This window comes from Salvelinus fontinalis, chromosome 18 (assembly GCF_029448725.1).
Source record: "Salvelinus fontinalis isolate EN_2023a chromosome 18, ASM2944872v1, whole genome shotgun sequence".
Classification (NCBI taxonomy): Eukaryota; Metazoa; Chordata; class Actinopteri; order Salmoniformes; family Salmonidae; genus Salvelinus; species Salvelinus fontinalis.
This window is the reverse complement of record NC_074682.1, coordinates 42,839,694-42,849,888: the sequence shown is the minus strand read 5'-3', so window position 1 is coordinate 42,849,888 and position 10,195 is coordinate 42,839,694.

Here is a 10,195-nt window from a genome sequence, read left to right as displayed (position 1 = left end):
CACCCTACCCAGGGCAATGGGTAGGGTGGGGGAATTGGGACAATTTTTTTTAGACAGAGAGGGCCCTCCAACACCACTTCCAGCAGCATCTGGTCTCCCATCCAGGACCAAACATACTTAGATTCAGAGGCAAGCTAGCTGTGGGACGCAGGGTGGTATGCTTCACTTAAAGGTCCATGCAGCCATTTTTATCTCAATATCAAATCATTTCTGGGTAAGAATTATGGAGGTACCAAACTGTGAATATTATTAATTCAGATGGTAAAAACGAAACAAATAGCTTCTTAGGAGAGAGCCTTTTCTCAAGCAAGAATTTAGCTAAGACTGTTTGGAAGTGATCAGAATTAAAGCATACAATACTGTTGTATAGCACACTGTATTACTTATACAACTAATATAAGGGCAGGACATGAGATGGGAGTAGAAATGAACGTGGGCATTGTTTAATGCGTTTCACAGGAAGAACATTCCAAGCATTTAAACGTAGGTAAGCAAGGGGGGGGGGGGGATTACAGGTGCGCTAAAGGGACAAAACTAGAATATCAATACACAACAAATACAATACAACAACATAAAAAAAAAACATTTACACTCCTCTGTAACAGACTCCCATCAAAATGTTTAATTCATTCAGTGGGTATTAAAATATCTAGATGGAGCATAGATTGGAGACTATTCCATGCCTCTGGTGCACAAGGGGAGAAGGCAGTATTGCCTAATAATAATACTGATTGCTTAATACTGTAAATGTCCTCGACGCTCGTCGGATGTGGCAGGGCTTGCAAACCATTACAGACTACAAAGGGAAGCACAGCCGAGAGCTGCCCAGTGACACGAGCCTACCAGACAAGCTAAACTACTTCTATGCTCGCTCCGAGGCAAATAACACTGAAACATGCATGAGAGCACCAGCTGTACTGGAAGACTGTGTGATCACGCTCTCCGTAGCCGATGTGAGTAAGACCTTTAGACAGGTCAACATTCACAAGGCCGCAGGACCAGGCGGATTACCAGGACGTGTACTGCGAGCATGTGCTGATCATCTAGCAAATGACTTCACTGACATTTTCAACCTCTCCCTGTCCGAGTCTGTAATACCAACATGTTTTAAGCAGACCACCATAGTGCCTGTGCCCAAGAACACTAAGGTAACCTGCCTAAATGACTACCGACCCATAGCACTCACGTCTGTAGCCATGAAGTGCTTGAAAGGCTGGTCATGGCTCACATCAACACCATCATCCCAGAAACCCTAGACCCACTCCAAGTTGCATACCGTCCCAACAGATCCATAGATGATGCAGTCTCTATTGCACTCCATACTGCCATTTCCCACCTGGACAAAAGGAAAAACCAATGTGAGAATGCTATTAATTGACTAGAGCTCAGCGTTCAACACCATAGTGCCCTCAAAGCTCATCAATAAGCTAAGGACCCTGGGACTAAACACCTCCATCTGCAACTGGATCCGGGACTTCCTGACGTGGCACCCCCAGGTGGTAAGGGTAGGTAACAAAACATCCGCCACGCTGATCTTCAACATGGGCCCCTCAGGGGTGCGTGCTCAGCCGCCTCCTGTACTCCCTGCTCACTCATGACTACACAGCCAGACACGACTCCAGCACCAACATTCAATTTGCCGTTGACACAACAATGGTAGGCCTAATCACCGACAACAACGAGACAGCCTATAGGGAGGAGGTCAGAGACCTGGCCGTGTGGTGCCAGGACAACAACCTCTCCCTCAACGTGATCAAGACAAAGGAGATGATTGTGGACTAAAGGAAAAAGAGGCCCGAGCACGCCTCCATTCTCATCAACGGGGCTGCAGTGGAGCAGGTTGAGAGCTTCAGATTCCTTGGTGTCCACATCACCAACAAACTAACATGGTCCAAGCACACCAAGACAGTAGTGAAGCGTGCACGACAAAAGCTATCCCCCCCTCAGGAGACTGAAAATATTTGGCATGGGTCCTCAGATCCTCAAAAGGTTTTACAGCTGCACCATCGAGAGCATCCTGACTGGTTGCATCACTGCCTGGTATGGCAACTGCTCGGCCTCCGACCGCAAGGCACTACAGAGGGTAGTGCATACGGCCCAGTACATCACGGTAGCCAAGCTTCCTGCCATCCAGGACCTCTATACCAGGCGGTGTCAGAGGAAGGCCCTAAAAAGTGTCAAAGACTCCAGCCACCCTAGTCTTAGACTGTTCTCTCTGCTACCGCACGGCAAGCTGTACCGGAGCACCAAGTCTAGATCCAAGATGCTTCTAAACAGCTTCTACCCCCAAGCCATAAGACTCTTGAACATCTAGTCAAATGGCTACCCAGACTATTTGCATCCCCCCCCCCCCCTCCTCTCCACACCACTGCCACGCTGTTGTCATCTATGCATAGTCACTTTACTAAGTCGACCTACTACCTCAACTAACCGGTGCCCCCGCACATTGACTCTGTACCGGCAGCCCCCTGTATATATTATTTTTTACTGCTGCTCTTTAATTACTGTTTCTTGTTACCTCTTATTCTTATCCATATTTTTTGAAACTGCAATTGGTTAGAGGCTCGTAAGTAAGCATTTCACTGTAAGGTCTACTACACCTGTTGTATTCGGCGCATGTGACTAAGAAAATTTGATTTGACTATTAAGACCAATTAGTAGAAAAAATATCAGAATTGGGCTGCCTGTGTAAACGCAGCCAGTATGGCTTAGTATAAGACCATGTAGAACACACAGAGGCTGCTAACTGGAGAACGGCTCATAATAAGGTCTGGAGCGAATGGAATGGAATCAAACACATGGAAACAATGTTTTTGATGTATTTGATACAATTCCACTCCAGCCATTACCATGAGCCCGTCCTCCCCAATTAAGGTGACACCAACCTCCTGTTGTAGAACAGGGCTCTCCAATCCTGTTCCCGGAGAGCTACCCTCTTGTGGGTTTTCACTCCAATGACAGTTGTAACTAACTTGCTAATTATTAGAATCTGGTGTGCTACCTTAGGGTTGGAGTGAAAACCTACAGGACTATAGCTCTCCAGGAACAGGATTGGAGAGACATGATTTAGAACCACCATAAAATAAATATGGATCTCTTATGTCAATCTTAAAAATGTGTCTGCACTATTCACAGAATATATTTATATTAGCTGTACAGGGTTCTGTAGCATCAAACAGATGCTAGACATTCTGATATCCAAGGAATGTTTGTTTATCAAATTCTAAAATACAGGGAAGTGTACATTATTTAATGCTAACTCAAGAGAACTGGCTATTCAACATGAATGTTATATGGTAAAAGTAAGATGCAAAAAAGGTATACTGAACAAAAATATAAATGCAACATGCAACAATTTTAAAGATTTTACTGAGTTGCAGTTCATATGAGGACGTCAGTCAATTAGGCCCTAATCTATGGATTTCACATGATGTCACGATCGTCGTAAAGATGAGACCAAGGCGCAGCGTGAGTAGAGTTCCACATAATTTTAATCAACTGAAACTCACCTAACAAAACAACCAAACGAACCGCGACGCTACAGGTGTGCACTCAACCGCGACGCTACAGGCAACTCAATGTAGACAAGATCCCATAACACAAACGAGGAAAATGGCTACCTAAATATGATCCCCAATCAGAGACAAAGATAAACAGCTGTCTCTGATTGGAAACCATATCAGGACAAAATAGACATACAAAACCCCTAGACATGCAAAACCCCTAGACATACAAAAACCCTAGACATTCAAAACTAGCTTACCCACCCTAGTCACACCCTGACCTAACCAAATATATAGAAAAACAGAGATATCTAAGGTCAGAGCGTGACAGCACCCCCCCCCCCCCCCCCCCAAAGGTGCGGAGGGTCCGGGTGGGCATCTACCCTTGGTGGCAGCTCTGGTTCTGGACGCAGCTCTGGAAGCTCCGGACCGTGGGTCATCTCTTGAGGCCCCGGACCGCGGATCTTCGCCGGAAGCTCCGGACCGCAGGTTGTCTCCGGAAGCCCCAGACCGCGGGTCATCGCCGGAGGCTCCGGACTGGGTACCCCTGCTGAAGGCTCTGGACCGCCGACCGTTGCTGGAGGCTCTAGTCTGCCGACCGTCGCTGGAGGCTTTGTCGCTGGAGGCACCGGACTGGGGACCGTCACCGGAGGCTCCGGACTGGGGACCGTCGCCAGAGGCTCCAGACTGTGGAGGCGCACTGGAGGCCTGATGCGTGGAACCGGTACCGGTGGCACCGGGCTGATAACACTCACCTCAGGGCGAGTGCGGGGAAGAGGCACAGGACGTACTGGAGACCTGATGCGTGGGACCGGTACAGGTGACACCGGGCTGATGACACGCACGTCAGGGCGAGTGCGGAGAGGAGGCCCAGGACGTACTGGACTGTGGAGGCGCACTGGAGACCTGATGTGTGGGACCGGTACAGGTGGCACCGGGCTGATGACACGCACCTCAGCACGCCCGCTCTGCAGCGCTCTCAATGGTAGCACCTCTCTCCGGGAATCTTGCGTCGAGCTCCTCATCCGACTCCCTGACTGGCTCGCTCCTCCGACTGCTCCATGTGCCCCCCCCAATTTTTTTTCTTGGGGTTGCCTCTCGTGCTTGCTCCGTTGAGCAATCTCCTCCTATCGTCGCCGTTCCGCTTTCGCTGCTTCTATCTCCTCCTTAGGTTGGCGATACTCCCCGGCCTGCGTCCAGGGTCCTTTTCCCTCCAGGATCTCCTCCCAAGTCCACTCCTCCTGTACACGCTGCTTGGTCCATTTTTGGTGGGATTTTCTGTCACGATTGTCATAAAGATGAGACCAAGGTGAGTAGAGTTCCACATAATTTTTATCAACTGAAACTCACCTAACAAAACAACCAAACGAAACATGAAGCTACAGGTGTGCGTAACTCAATGTAGACAAGATCCCACAACACAAACAAGGAAAATGGCTACCTAAATATGATCCCCAATCAGAGACAACGATAAACAGCTGTCTCTGATTGGGAACCATATCAGGCCAACATAGACATACAAAAACCCTAGACATACAAAAACCCTAGACATACAAGACTAGCATACCCACCCTAGTCACACCCTGACCTAACCAAAATATATAGAAAAACAGAGATATCTAAGGTTAAGAGCGTGACACATGACCGAGTATACAGATACGTATCTGTTGGTCACAGATATCTTTACAAAATGGGCCTCACAATGGGTCTCAGGATCTCGTGTTGTTCACTAATGTTCACTAACAGTAATGTAAACCAACTTGTGCACATAATTTGAGAGAAATTAGCTTTTTGAATATTTCTGAGTTCTTTAATTTCAGCTCATGAAACATGGAACCAACACTTTACATGTTTAGTTTATATTTTTGTTTAGTGTAATATGAAAAGTGTAGTTCAGTGTGTTCGATTGTGTCTCAGGTGTAGAGACACACAAGTGCAGAGAACTGTAGCTACTGATTGTTACACCAGATCATTTGATTTACCCAAAGATTTTTGCTGACATCTTGTCTATTTCAAGTCTTCTCTCATTGATCGAGACAGGTGGGTGTCCACCCCAAAGTGTTGCATGTCATGATGACAGAGACCTGTCTCAATCAATGAGTGAGAAGACTTGAAATAGACACGATGGCGGTGCACATATTGTTGGATTACTTTACGGCAAAAAAAAGGTATGCCATACTTGTTATTTACATCTGTTGGGAATCCTATCTTGCGTCATGCCTATAATTCTGTGAGATTGAAATTCATCCACGGTCATTATCAATGTCAACCCTCGTCAATTATGTTGAATAGCTAGCTAGTCAAATTTGTTACAGTTGCTGATGTTACACATGTTTGCGAACAAGTTAGCAGGTGCCAGGCTAACTAACTACCCAACGCCAGTCATGACATATTTGTCATCTGCCCTCTTGGTGCTGACATCAGCTGTAGATGAGCTTCTAATGTTAGCTAAATCACTTTGTTTTGAATCCTCTTCGCTATATTCTGGTTGAGACATGTATGGTTGAATGTCACCATGTTGCTAATAGATGCTCCATTATCATCATTTTCACAATTTCACACTATTATACCAACCTCATAGTGGAAATATATATAAACTATAGGAAATCACGTTTTTGACTGCACTGGGCCTTTAAAGATGTACGGGTTTTTTGTAACTGGAATGACTCTTGTTCACTTCCCTTCACAGATCTGAAAAGACTGGATAGGTGAGAGCAATACGCCGGGAACTAGGGCATTTTCTCAATTTAGACAAAAGTCCGTCCTCCGCCACCTCCAAATCTTGGTTTCATCCTCCTCCACAGTTAACTGGTCTTTCGGGGAAGAGTTTTAAAATTTGCCACACCCCCTCAAAGATCATGGGTATACTGACAAGATACTTGTCTCTCCGCCCTAACAATGGGAGCCGTTGTCCACAAAGCAGCACGGTGGGCTGTCAAGCTCCTACCTATTTCTCTCTTTGGATTGGTGGATAGGCTAACTCTAATTATTGTAATACATTTTCAAATATTTGATGTGAGTTGTTGACGTCAACCACCTGCGTTCGATGGAGAGAGATGCTTACTACTAGCCTCGTGTGTCACGATTGTCTTGAGGATAATGAGTGGACCAAGGTGCAGCGTGAGAGAAATACATCTTCCTTTTATTAGACGAAGACGTAACACGAAACGAAACACTCTTACAAAACTAACAAAACAATAAACGACCGTGAAGCTATAAATGAAAGTGCACACACAAGCTACTAACGTTCAACATAGACAATTACCCACGAAAGCCTACTGTCTATGGCTGCCTTAAATATGGCTCCCAATCAGAGACAATGAATGACAGCTGTCTCTGATTGAGAACCATTCAGGCAACCATAGACTTGCCTAGACAACTATACTAAACCCAACCCCATACACTCAACAAAACCCCCTATACAATACAACCACCCAAGACCAGACAAATACATACAAAACATCCCCCCTGTCACACCCTCACCTAACCAAAATATTACAGAAACAAAGAATACTAAGGCCAGGGTGTGACAGTACACCCCCCCCCCCAAAGGTGCGGACTCCGGCTGCAAAACCTGACACAGAAGGGGAGGGTCCGGGTGGGCCTTCCTATGGTGGCGGCTCGGGTGCGGGACGTGGACCCCCCTCCACCATAGTCACTAACCGCTTTGGTGGCGCCTCTGGAACGGCGAGTCCCGGACTGAATACCATCCCAGAGGGCGCCACTGGACGGAGGGGCAGCTCCGGACTGAGGGGCAGCTCCGGACTGAGGGGCAGCTCCGGACTGAGGGGCAGCTCCGGACTGAGGGGCAGCTCCGGCGGATCCTGGCTGGCCGGCGGCTCCGGCGGATCCTGGCTGGCCGGCGGCTCCGGCGGATCCTGGCTGGCCGGCGGCTCCGGCGGATCCTGGCTGGCCGGCGGCTCCGGCGGATCCTGGCTGGCCGGCGGCTCCGGCGGAACCTGGCTGGCCGGCGGCTCCGGCGGGTCCTGGCTGGCCGGCGGCTCCGGCGGGTCCTGGCTGGCCGGCGGCTCCGGCGGGTCCTGGCTGGCCGGCGGCTCCGGCGGGTCATGGCTGGCCGACGGCTCCGGCGGGTCATGGCTGGCCGACGGCTCCGGCGGGTCATGGCTGGCCGACGGCTCCGGCTGGTCATGGCTGGCCGACGGCTCCGGCTGGTCATGGCTGGCCGACGGCTCCGGCTGGTCATGGCTGGCCGACGGCTCCGGCTGGTCATGGCTGGCCGACGGCTCCGGCTGGTCATGGCTGGCCGACGGCTCCGGCTGGTCATGGCCGGCCGACGGCTCCGGCTGGTCATGGCTGGCGGAAGGCTCCGGTTGGTCATGGCTGGCGGAAGGCTCCGGCTGGTCATGGCTGGCGGAAGGCTCCGGCTGGTCATGGCTGGCGGAAGGCTCCGGCTGCTCCTGTCTGGCGGAAGGCTCCGGCTGCTCCTGTCTGGCGGAAGGCTCCGGCTGCTCCTGTCTGGCGGAATGCTCCGGCTGCTCCTGTCTGGCAGACGGCTCCGACGGCTCCTGTCTGGCGGACGGCTCCTGTCTGGCGGACGGCTCCGGCGGCTCCTGTCTGGCGGACGGCTCCGGCGGCTCCTGTCTGGCGGACGGCTCCGGCGGCTCCTGTCTGGCGGACGGCTCTGAAGGCTCAGGACAGACGGGCGGCTCTGAAGGCTCAGTACAGACGGGCGGCTTTGCAGGCTCAGTACAGACGGGCGGCTTTGAAGGCTCTTGGCAGACAGCCAGTTCAGACAGCGTTGGGCAGACGGGCAGTTCAGGCAGCTCAGACGGCGCTGGGCAGACGGGCGACTCTGACCTGCTGAGGTGCACAGTAGGCCTGGTGCGTGGTGCCGGAACTGGTGGTGCCGGACTGGAGACACGCACCTCAAGGCTAGTGCGGGGAGCAGGAACAGGGCACACTGGTTTCTCAAAGCGCACTATAGACCTGGTGCGTGGTGCCGGAACTGGTAGTACCGGACTGAGGGCACGCATCTCAGTGCGAGTGCGGGGAGAAGGAACAGTGCGTACAGGGCTCTGGAGACGCACATTAGGCCTAGTGCGTGGTGCCGGAACTGGTGGTACCGGGCTGGGGACACGCATCTCAGGGCTAGTGAGGGGAGCAGCAACAGGACGCACAGGACTCTGGAGACGCACAGGAGGCTTGGTGCGTGGTGTAGGCACTGGTGGTAATGGGCAGGAGACACGCACCATAGGGCTAGTGCGTGGAGGAGGAACAGGGCTCTGGAGACGCACAGGAGGCTTGGTGCGTGGTGTAGGCACTGTCTTAACCAGACGGCTAGCACGCACCTCAGGACGAGTATGGAGAGCTGTTCTCGGTGATATCAAATCCCGCACACGCTCCTTCAAGCGGATGCGTGTGCTTTATGCTCCACAACAGCAAATCCCTCATTTCGCTCTCCTCCAATTTCCCCATTAATTCATCCACAGTCTCAGCTTCACTCCCCTTACCTCCAATTCCACCTCGACTGGCTCTGGTTCCATCTTCGGCTCCTCACAGTAAGCACAGGGAGCTGGATCACAAGTTTCAGAAGAAAGGTATTTGTTTCTGGACATTTTGAGCCTGTAATCGAACCCACAAATGCTGATGCTCCAGATACTCAACTAGTCGAAAGGCCAGGTTTATTGCTTCTTTTATTAGAACAACAGTTTTCAGCTGTGCTAACATAATTGCAAAAGGGTTTTCTAATGATCAATTAGCCTTTTAAAATTATACATTTGGATTAGCTAACACAACGTGCCATTGGAACACAGGAGTGATGGTATTCCATAAAAAATCTGCCGTTTCCAGCTACAACAGTAATTTACAACATTAACAATGTTCTACACTGTATTTCTGATCAATTTGATGTTATTTTAATAGACCAAAAAATTAGCTTTTCTTTCAAAAACAAGGACATTTCTAAGTGGCCCCAAATTTTTGAACAGTTGTGTATGTAAATAAGGTATTTCTGTTTTTTATTAGTCATAAATTAGCAAAAATGTTGAACAATCTTTTTTTGCTTTGTCATTATGGGGTATTGTGTGTAGATTACTGAGGATGTTTAAAAAATTAAATAAAAGATTTTAGAATAAGGCTGTAAGTTGTCTGAATACTTTCCGAAGGAACTGTAATCATGGTAGCATCCACATTTATGTATGTGTTTAAAAATGCATATTCTATTATTGTTTACAACAAAAATGACCCTAAAAGGGTCATATTAGATTGTGTAGAAATGCAGGAAATTAGTTTTAGATGCCCAAGGAAAGTCTGAGCGAAGACCCCCAAACTCCGCCAGGTTATGCCCCCCCACTTTTAAAACCAAAGTTGTGCCCCTGGCCACATGTCCTACTTATATATCAGTACACTCTTAATAACAACCTGAAAATTACGAAACGTATATTCGAGCAAATAAGCCATTACATTTCTTGTTGACCAAATTCGACACTTATTGACCGCTATACAAAAACTCCTCGCTTGGTTAGCAAAAGAAAAGAAATGGCACCTGCTGGAAAATACAGACTTTTGGCAGAATTGGGACTCCTGCTTCACCTCTTCCTCTCTGACCCACTTTTCAATCAACTATTGTTTTCTCGAAGTAGAAAAACATGCTAACATTTAAAAATGATATGCTACTTATCCTAATATCAAAACAAAATTGCACAATTAGCTGCATTTGTTTTGATAACCAT